This window comes from Quercus suber, unplaced genomic scaffold, assembly GCF_002906115.3.
Source record: "Quercus suber isolate HL8 unplaced genomic scaffold, Cork oak 2.0 scaffold_169, whole genome shotgun sequence".
NCBI lineage: Eukaryota > Viridiplantae > Streptophyta > Magnoliopsida > Fagales > Fagaceae > Quercus > Quercus suber.
In genome coordinates this window covers 438,467-448,973 of record NW_027069629.1, presented here as the reverse complement: position 1 = coordinate 448,973, position 10,507 = coordinate 438,467, and positions in this window count along the sequence as shown.

Sequence of the window (10,507 nt, the reverse complement as noted above, 5' to 3'; positions counted from 1 at the left end):
TGAGATCCGAGGGGATCAGCCTGTAGCCCGACAGTGCTTAATGGCCGCCATTCAACATGAGCCCAAAGCCGAGTCCTCTTCCAAGGCCGAAAGGGGTTTATAGCAGTTAAAGTCTCAGAAATTGCCCACCAAGGATCCAGAAGAGAGAGCTAGGTGCGAGGATTTGACAAAAGTCAACATCGGAGACAATCCAAAAAAATTCTTTCAAGTCGGATCTTAGCTGCATCTTCGGGAGAAGGAGGAGTTAGTAGAGTTCCTTAAGAAAAACCTTGACGTATTTTCCTAGGACGCCTATGAAGCCCCAAGGGTGGACCCAGAATTCATTTGTCACTATCTGAGAGTCAACCTACTGATAACCCTTAAGAAGCAGCCTCCTCGGCGCCCATCCAAGGAACATGCTAATGCAGTAAGGGAAGAAGTAATGAAGGTTAAACAAGCTGGAGCTATTAAGGAAGTTTTATACCCTGAGTGGCTAACGAATACTGTGGTGGTGAAGAAAAAGAATAGGAAATGGCGAGTATGCGTGGACTTCACCGATTTAAATAAGGCTTGCCTTAAAGATCCATTCCCTATGCCAAAAATTGATCAGCTAGTGGATGCCACTATCGGCCACCCTCGGATGAGCTTCCTGGATGCCTTCCAAGGCTATCACCAAATACCCTTGGCCCTGGACAACCAAGAAAAGACCGCTTTCGTCACCCCTATTGGTAACTACCACTATAAGGTGATGCCATTTGGCTTAAAAAACGCAGGGTCTACCTATCAGAGAATGAGGATGAGGATGTTTGAGCCACAGCTCAGTAGAAATATCGAGATTTACATAGACGATATGGTGGTGAAAAGCAAGATTGTTGTTGAGCATGTGAAGGACCTTGAAAGTACCTTTGAAGTCCTTAGGGAGTACAAGCTGCACCTAAATGCTTCCAAGTGCTTATTCGGTGTGGGATCTGGCAAGTTTTTAGGATACATGGTGATTCACAGGGGAATTGAGGTTAACCTCGACCAGATAAAGGCCATCAACAATTTACAAGTTCCTCAGAATCCCAAGGAAGTCCAGAAACTGACTAGAATGATTGTTGCCCTGAATCGATTTATCTCCCGGTCAGCGGACAGGTGTCGGCCCTTCTTCTCTCTGCTTAACAAGTGGAAGGGATTCGAATGGACTGAAGAAGGTGCTATGGCCTTTCAGCAACTCAAAGATTATCTAGCTCGGCCATCAATCATGTCTAGCCCTGAGCCGGATGAAGTCCTGTTTGCCTACATTGCAGTGGTTCCCTATGCTGTGAGCTTGATGTTGATCCGAGCAAATTGCGGTGTGCAAAGACCAGTCTATTATGTAAGTAAGTCGCTGCATGAAGCCAAGATCCGTTACCTGCCACTGGAGAAGGCCATCCTAGCAGTAGTGCTTGGTACACGAAAGCTACCTCACTATTTCCAGGCCCATATGGTCATCGTCCTCACTTAGCTCCCACTCAAGGCTATACTCTGAAGCGATGACTACACCGGAAGGATTGCTAAATGGGGTTCGATCTTAGGGGCTTTCGACATTAAATATATGCCCCGCATGTCGGTAAAAGGCCAAATCCTTGCGGATTTGGTGGCCGAGTTCATGGAACCCCATTTAGAAGAAGCGATACCAACGTCGGACATAGATGAAAAATCGGTTGGCATGATCTCTCCACAAAGCCCCTCCCATTGGGAAATGTACGTAGATGGCGCGGCGAATTAAAAGGGCTCAGGTGTAGGACTGGTATTAATATCTCCAGAGAAGATAGTTATCAAAAAATCAATAAGACTGAACTTCACGGCCACAAATAATGAGGCTGAATACGAAGCCTTGTTGATAGGAATGGCCATGATTCGGAGGATGGGAGGAAAGTCATTGGAAGCGTTCTCGAACTCGAGATTGGTAGTCGGTCAAGTGCAAGGTGAATTTGAAGTGAAGGATGAGAGAATACAGGGTAACCTGAGTCGAGTTAAGCGCTTGCGATCGGGGTTTGACTTTTTTAATTTGCTGCACATCCCCAGAAATGGTAATGCACATGCTGATTCTCTAGCCATGCTTGCTACCTCCTCGGCGCAGAATTTGCCAAGAGTCATCCTTGTTGAGGACTTGCATGGGCCTATAGAAGCAGAAACAGAGGTAGTACAGGTTCACTAGATCAGGGCCGAGCCTAGTTGGATGGATCCTATCATTAACTTTTTGCAGGGTGATATTTTGCCCAAAGAAAGGGGAGAGGCTGATAAAGTCCGAAGGAAAGCGACCAGGTTCTAGCTATCTGAGGACCAAAGACTATACAAACGCTCCTATTCAAGGCCGTACCTGCTATGTATTCATCCTAGAGCAGCTGAGTTGCTACTAAAAGAGTTGCATGAAGGGATTTGTGGGAGTCATACTGGGGGTAGATCTTTGGCTCATCGAGCCATTACTCAAGGTTATTGGTGGCCGAACATGCAAAAAGAAGCCCAAGAGTATGTTAAGAAGTGCGATCAATGTTAGCGATTTGCGCCGAATATACATCAGCTAGGTGGAACCCTCAACCCACTATCCAGTCCGTGGCCATTCGCTCAATGGGGCTTAAATATCATAAGGCCATTCCCTAAGGCCGTAGGGAACAGGAAATACCTGCTGGTCGGCACTGACTACTTCACCAAATGGGTCGAAGCTGAACCTTTTGCCAACATCCGAGATGTAGATGTACAAAAGTTCGTGTGGAAGAATATCATCACTCATTTTGGGGTTCATCATACTCTCATCTCGGACAATGGCCTGCAGTTCGATAGCAAAGCATTTAAGAGTTACTGTAGCGAATTGGGAATCATGAACAGATACTCCACCCCAGCTTATCCCCAGGGTAATGGCCAAGCGGAAGCTGTCAACAAGGTAATTGTAAATGGCCTAAAGAAGAGATTGGACGACGCAAAGGGCAAATGGGTAGAACAATTGCCGCATGTACTTTGGGCCTACAGAACTACACCTCGTAGATCTACTAGGGAGACCCCTTTCTTAATGACCTATGGGGATGAAGCTGTAATACCTTTGGAGACTGAGTTCCCGACGTTGAGAACTAGTTCATTCAATCCAATTGACAACAATGAGCAACTAGAAAAGAGTTTGGACTTGGTTGAGGAAAGAAGGGAAAGTGCAATGGTTCGTCTGGCACATTATCAACAAAAGCTCAGGCAGGGCTACAACACCAACGTAAGGTCAAGACCTTTGGAACCTGGTGATTTAGTGCTGAGGAAAGTTGTCAGCACTACAAAGAACCCAGCTTAGTGAAAATTAGGACCTAATTGGGAGGAGCCATATCGTATTACTTCAAGGGCTGGCATTGAGGCGTATTTCCTTGAAGATCTAGATAGCCATGTGATACTCCGCCTTTAGAATGTAAATAACCTCAAAAGGTATTATTATTAATCGAATCTTCCCTTTAATCAGCATGCCAACTCGCCATTTGAAGCACATTTTTCTAAGTGTTTAAACTTAAATCCAATCATGTCTGTAGTCCTCGGACCAGATGATTTGGGTTAGTTAATACTCCGTTACATTTTTCTAAGTGTTTAAACTTAAATCCATTCATGCCTGTAGTCCTCAGACCAGATGATTTGGGTTAGTTAACACTCCGCTACATTTCTCTAAGTGTTTAAACTTAAATCTAATCATGCCTGTAGTCCTCGGACCAGATGATTTAGGTTAGTTAACACTCTGTTACAATTTCTCTAAGTGTTTAAATTTAAATCCAATCGTGCCTGTAGTCCTCGGACCAAATGATTTGGGTTAGTTAACACTCCGTTACATTTTCCTAAGTATTTAAACTTAAATCCATTCATGCCTGTAGTCCTCGGACCAGATGATTTGGGTTAGTTAACACTCCGCTACATTTCTCTAAGTGTTTAAACTTAAATCTAATCATGCCTGTAGTCCTCGGATCAGATTATTTTGGTTAGTTAACACTCCGTTACATTTTCCTAAGTGTTTAAACTTAAATCCATTCATGCCTGTAGTCCTCGGACCAGATGATTTATGTTAGTTAACACTCCGCTACATTTCTCTAAGTGTTTAAACTTAAAAATATAATCATGCCTGTAGTCCTTATACCAGATGATTTAGATTAGTTGACACTCTGTTACAATTTCGCTAAGTGTTTAAACTTAAATCCATTCATGCCTGTAGTCCTCGAACCATATGATATGGGTTAGTTAACACTCCCTTACAATTCCTCTAACTGTTCAAACTCAAAACCTTTCTCGCCTCTAGCCCTCGGACCAGATGATTTAGGTTAGTTGACACTCTGTTACAATTTCGCTAAGTGTTTAAACTTAAATTCATTCATGCCTGTAGTCCTCGGACCAAATGATATGGGTTAGTTAATATTCCCTTGCAATTCCTCTAACTATTCCAACTCAAAACCTTTCTCGCCTCTAGCCCTCGGACCGGATAATATGGGTTAGTCAACACCCCCCATACAGTTATTATTACTGAAATATGACTTTATGATGAGCCACGCTTGAAATTCTCGAATGTATTTAAGTTAATTCAAATTTATGATAGGATTCCTTAGTCATATTTAATTCAAAAACAAGGGGTAATAATGCTCTCTACGCATATTTGAAAAGACCTGTGAAGCTCCCATAATCACTTGCTGCTTTCGTGGCTTGTTGGTAAGCCTTATACTAACTGTTCTTTTTAGTACCAATTTTAACTACTTATGTCATCTACATGATATGGTGGATAAATTTATCCATATTGTCACCATAATTACAAGGGACAGTTACTTGCAACAATAATAAGTCATAAGATATGCAACGAAGACATAAGAAATAAAAGGGAAAAAGTTTCATTGATTAAGAGAAAAGAGTTTACAAAATCCTTGCATAACAGAAGAAACTATTATAAGTACAAAATGGAAAACCCTAAATTTCTAGGCCTTCTTCTGAGAGACCAAGGGATCAGCAGTTTGGTCCTTGGATTCTGGGAAGGTCTTCTTCTCCCCCAAAACTTTGTTCTTGTCCTTGGGAGCCTCAACAGGCTTGTTCTGATCATCGGGCCGACTAGATTCCTTGGAAACCTCAAGGTTGACTGGTGGGAGTTGGCCGACCAAGGATTGCTCCAAAGCCTCAGGGAGTTGTGTAGGAGGAGGGGGATCAGACCTTGGGAGCTCTCGGATTTCAGGATCATAGTATATACTCCCAGGTAATCTTAAGTCAGATTCCGGGGGGACTCCAGCGGCATCCAATGCCTTTTTCTAGGTTATGTTGCAGTAGTCTCGACTAATCGAGGAAAATTGCTCTGAAAGCTGGGTCCCGGTCTCATCCACCCCCAGCTGGTAGGCTGCTTTTCTCTCAGCCTCAATTGCCTCCTGGGCTAGTCGAGCATTTTGCTCGGCTATTCAGGCGCTCTCCTTGGCCTTTTGAAGTTCAGCCTTGAGACCCTTCACCAGCTCCCTCTCGATCGCCAGGTTGATCTCTACCATGTTTAACCTTTTACGCTGCTCTTCGGCCTGAGTCTCAACGTTTTTGAGTCCAGCGTCGAGGCTATTCCTCTGATTGGTCATCTCTTTCAATTGCTCAAAAAGCAAAGAATAATCCTCCTTCAGGCTGCCCAGAGATTTTTCTACCTCTGATTGAGATTGGGATGCATCCCTCTTGAGGGATAGGAAAAGGTCATATTGGTTGAAGCGTCGATACGAGTCCATATCCTTTGGGAGGAGAAGTGGCTGCTCTAGAGTCTCGGCAACAACACCTGCCCTCCCCCCATCGTAGTTTCTGAGGGAGGTGTCCCAGGGGATTGGAGCGCCATCTAGCTCCAGCCTTGGGGACCAGGTGCGAGGCCCTCGGTGCACCTCGGCTACATGGAGGTCCTCTCGGCTCTCAGTAGAAGAGGCCCTCTTGTTCCGATGGTCTTTTGCCACCTTTTGCTGCTTGGCCCCTTTTGGGGGAGCCACCTCCCTCTCCTTAGTGTCAATGATGGGTCTCTTCTTCTTTGGATCTGGCACTTGCTTGATGCCAAGATCTAAAGGAATCTGAGGAGGTGGCGGTGGAAGGTTCGCAACTGGTTGGGACGTACCAGTCCCTTTGGTCTCCGCCTTTTTGCCCCTATTTTTCATTAAACTTTTTAAGTCCACCATATCTTCATCCGAAGAGTCTTTGGGATGGGCAGTTATCAAAACAGGATGGATACTGGACTGCCTATCGGCTTCTTCTTCAGAGTCCGAAACCTCTATCACTCGATCCCCTCCTGAAGCTTTTCCCCCAAACTTAAATTTATCTATCTACTCCTTTAGCGAGGAGGTGGAAGAACCAACCCTTTCACCTATAACCGCCGGTTCAAGGGGAATTTGCTGGATCGGTTGGACGAGCGGGGGTACACCCTGAGGGTTTGGATGTGGTACGGGTGTGAGGTCGTACGGTGCCAATAAGCCTTTCCGAGCAATGTCTATGCAGTTGAGACGATAATCTCCCTGCGTTATCGCATTGCCGATCGGCTGATAATCCTTCAATTTCGCTGTATACCTAAGGATAAGCGGCACTGACCGGAGTTGCCCGTCCTCATTTACAAAGATTTTCGATCTTAACAGGTAATTGAGGGCGGCGGTGTTTGTGAGGCTGAACCGAGGAGTAACGCGGTCTCTATCTGTCAAAAATCAAAGCAGAATTTAGTTAGAGACTTGAAAATAGTAGTGTGAAGAGAACTAAAAATAGCTAAAAGGCGAAGATCCTAAGCCTACTGTTAGTGAACCTAAGTCTAGCATGTCCCACCTGGCTCTCCTGGCTTAGTTGGGCAATGATGACCGTCGTGCCATGCGCTCGAGACGATCACATAGTCGTCCTTCATCTCTTTGTTGGATTTAGGAAGACAGGAGACAAGCCTAACAATGTCGGTTCGGGATTTTAAATAATATCCCGCCCCTTGTTGGCTATGACACTCGTACATGTGTACTATGTCCAACCAGGTGAGCCCTAATCCTAGGTGACGGTTAAGATCCTTAACTGCTCCTAAGATCCTAAACATGTTGGGCGCACACTGTTCAGGACTAAGCCTATGGTTTCAAAGATAGCTAGTGGTGATGGGGCCCATAGGGATTGTCATCCCCCCTTCTAGGAAAGCGATGACGGGGATTACGACTTCACCTGTTCTTCAATCCGTTAGTATTTTTTCTGGAGGGCAATACCTCACACCCACATTTGGGGGTATGCGATATGTGGCCCTAAATTCCTCTAACTGGGCAGGACTGTCCACCAGATACTGGAGTTTACCCATCACACTTAAACGGAAAGAGGGAAGCACTGAGCGTAGCAACTAGGGAGTGATTGTTCAAGGGTCGAGAAAACTGGCCGAAGAGAAGACTGAAGGATCGAAAAGATGAGAACTTACAGGAACTAAACTGGAGATTGATCTTTGAACTTGCACAAGGATTCTCAAAGATTCTAGAGAAGACTAGGATCGATGACTGAAAGAGCGTGATGGAGTCGTGCACTTGTTCTTGCTGGGTAGTCTGATAATTTGCAAAGTAAAGAAGGAGTAACTTCTCCTGAGATTTTATACGAGGTCAAACGAAGGGGCAGAAGTTACCTCGCCTAAATCTCGGGGAAGAACCACGCCCGTTAGATTAACAACCCACCATTGGATACAAAGGACAAGGCGCCGCTTGGAGTAATTAATGCAGCGCTTTGGAAATACGAAAACAACAACGACAATGATGAAGCACTTATATCTATGCCTACACACGTGCCAGTTCCGATATTTGTCTGTTCTCAAGCTTCTTACCTCGTGACAAGTCAAAATCCCACTTTTTCTCTTCGGGTACGAGGGAAAAATTAAGATTTTGAAGGGCTATTGTAGAGGGGGGTAAAAGCCCAGACATACCTATTGGGCCGGGGGCCCTGTTTTGAGGATTATTGTATGTTCGAAGAGGAATAACGGATCGGGGTAGAGTTCATTTGAACGCAACCAACCCAGAATTGGAGGAAGAGTATCATCCGAAGAGGTTCTACTCCTCGGATACGAATAGTCTTAATCAAGCAAACAAATAGAAAGTCCAAATGACCTTCCTGGCAGTCCCAACGACAAAGATAAGCTCTAGGCATACATGGGGATGATAAGGGCGAGGAAATATCTCAAGGAAAAGTTGCTACCACCACATTAAATGCACTGCAGCTGCTTTTCTAGCTGCATTAATGTGGAGAAGACCCCTGAACAGTGTAATCTCAGCTACCACCACTTACAAAGAGTTAAAGAGGATACTTGATGGGACATGCACTCAAGTGGATGCTTAGATGAAGAACAAGTGGACAATGAAGATGATGGGAGAGGGTGCTATATAAGGAGAAGAGGTCTCTGATAAAGAGGAGGGAGAGAAAAAGGGAGAGAAGTAGGAAATAATTTTACTGTAGCTCCAAGAGTTGTAATCACCTTTCATTCAGTAATACACCTCTTCGGACATACACTTGTCCAGTTAGTCAAGCATGATTTTGTGCTAATGCATTCTTAAATACCATAATTAATCACTGTTTAATTTGCTACCAGCTCAGCTCTTTCACCCACTCTCTACAAATTCATTGTCTTGGGTTCATTAGGCTCATAATTCATCCCTCTTGGGCTTGGGCTACAAAAACTTACCCTACATGAATCATTCGTGTTTTTTTTTTTTTTAAAATTTAATTAGTTCAAATGGAATATTTTTTACTCACTTTGGTATAAAATTTGAAACAAACATAATTTTGCTCTTTGCTTTTTTTTGGGGGGGGGGGGGGGGGGTGGGGGGGGGTGTGTGTCATGTGTGTATGTATATGTGTGTGGAAGGTTGTCTTGACTAATATATAAATGTTACAACTTGGTCGTCCAAACAAAAATTTATGGCTCCACCTTGGGAGCATGCATTCCTCTATTGAATTACTGTATCAGACAATAGCAACTTGATAGAACCATTGAATTTGAATGAAAGAAGTGACCCAAAAGTGGTAATCTTCACAAAAGACAAAGACCAGACTAGTGTTGCGGTTTCCATTGGGTGATTGGCTTACCTTTTTCCTTGTGTTTGAGGAAAAATTGTAACATTCATATTAGTTAGTGCGATATGATCCTCTCGCTTAACAATTTCCAATCTAGAATAGCGTTACCATTACGTGATTAACCGATTGATTTACTTTTTCCCCGTGTGTGCGAGAAAATTGTAACTAGTAACATTCACGTTGGTTGGTCCCACTCTATTCTACTTTCTCATCATTCAAGACCTTAGTACTGCAACATTTCTACTGCTTCAACCTCATTTACTCAGAAAATTCTTAGGTAGTCCCGGAGTATAGTGAAATGGTGCTCCCTCCTCTCACATTCATGGTGGACCCCACCATAAATTTAATGAGCGGACTCCACCATGAATGTGAGAGGAGGGAGCACCATTCTCCTTGCTCCAGGAGCACCATTTTTCATGCTCCGGGAGTACCTAAGAATTACTCCATTTACTTAAACACAACGTAAAACTTTTTATTTATTTATTAAATATAGAAATTATAATCTAATCTAATTTAATCTAAAGTGTACGTATATGTGTGTGAAGCTCATTTTTAGAAACTTGAACCATAACCCTTACCCTTCACACCTCACAAGCTCTCTCTCTTATTTTTAACTCTTTTACTTCTTATTTATTCCTAAATTATTGTTACACTTTTTCTAACGCCTTAAATTCTATGTTGTGATGTGGCTACTAATATGGCTTAATAAAAATATAACAACAATAAATGTTACGCTTTTAGCTTATATATATATATATTACGTATTATGGAAAAAGAGGATTGACAAGATTTTTGATGCATTTGTGCGTATGAATTAAGAGAGATGCTACATCTACAACATTTTTACAATAAATTATAGGTGGTTAGTTATTATTGGTTCAAATTTGAAACTAATAGTAAGATTACTTTTTTGCCCCAACAATAATAACCAGTAACAACCTGCCACTTAGGATTTGTTGTAAAATTGTTGTAAAAATGTTGTAGACATAGCATTTCTCATGAATTAAACATGTGCCTTTAGGGCATTTGGACATTTTTCGGAAAGTTTTGATACTACTTTTATGAGAAATATAAAAAGTTGTCAAAAAAATCAATTACTTTTTTCTTTTCCCATAAAGATATTTTAAAATTATTTCCTAAATTAATACTTTAAGGGCATTCGTTAACTTGTTCCATTTATTAAAATTGTGCTCATTAACTTTTTAGTGTACAATATTTTATGACATCTTAAAAGAAAGCATGGACAAATGAGATAGAACTACGCAAGTATAAATTTATTACATTAATTTTTATTCAATTAAATAATTGTTATGTAATTATATATGATATCACTTTTTTTTTAAGGAAAATATATGATATCACTTAAAATCACTTAGAACATTATTCTTGGCTACATTGACAAATTTTACGATAGTTATCATGTAATAATTCGGTCAGATTGGGCAAAGTTGCAACTAATTGGACCATAATGTATGGTATTAATTTTAAGTATAAC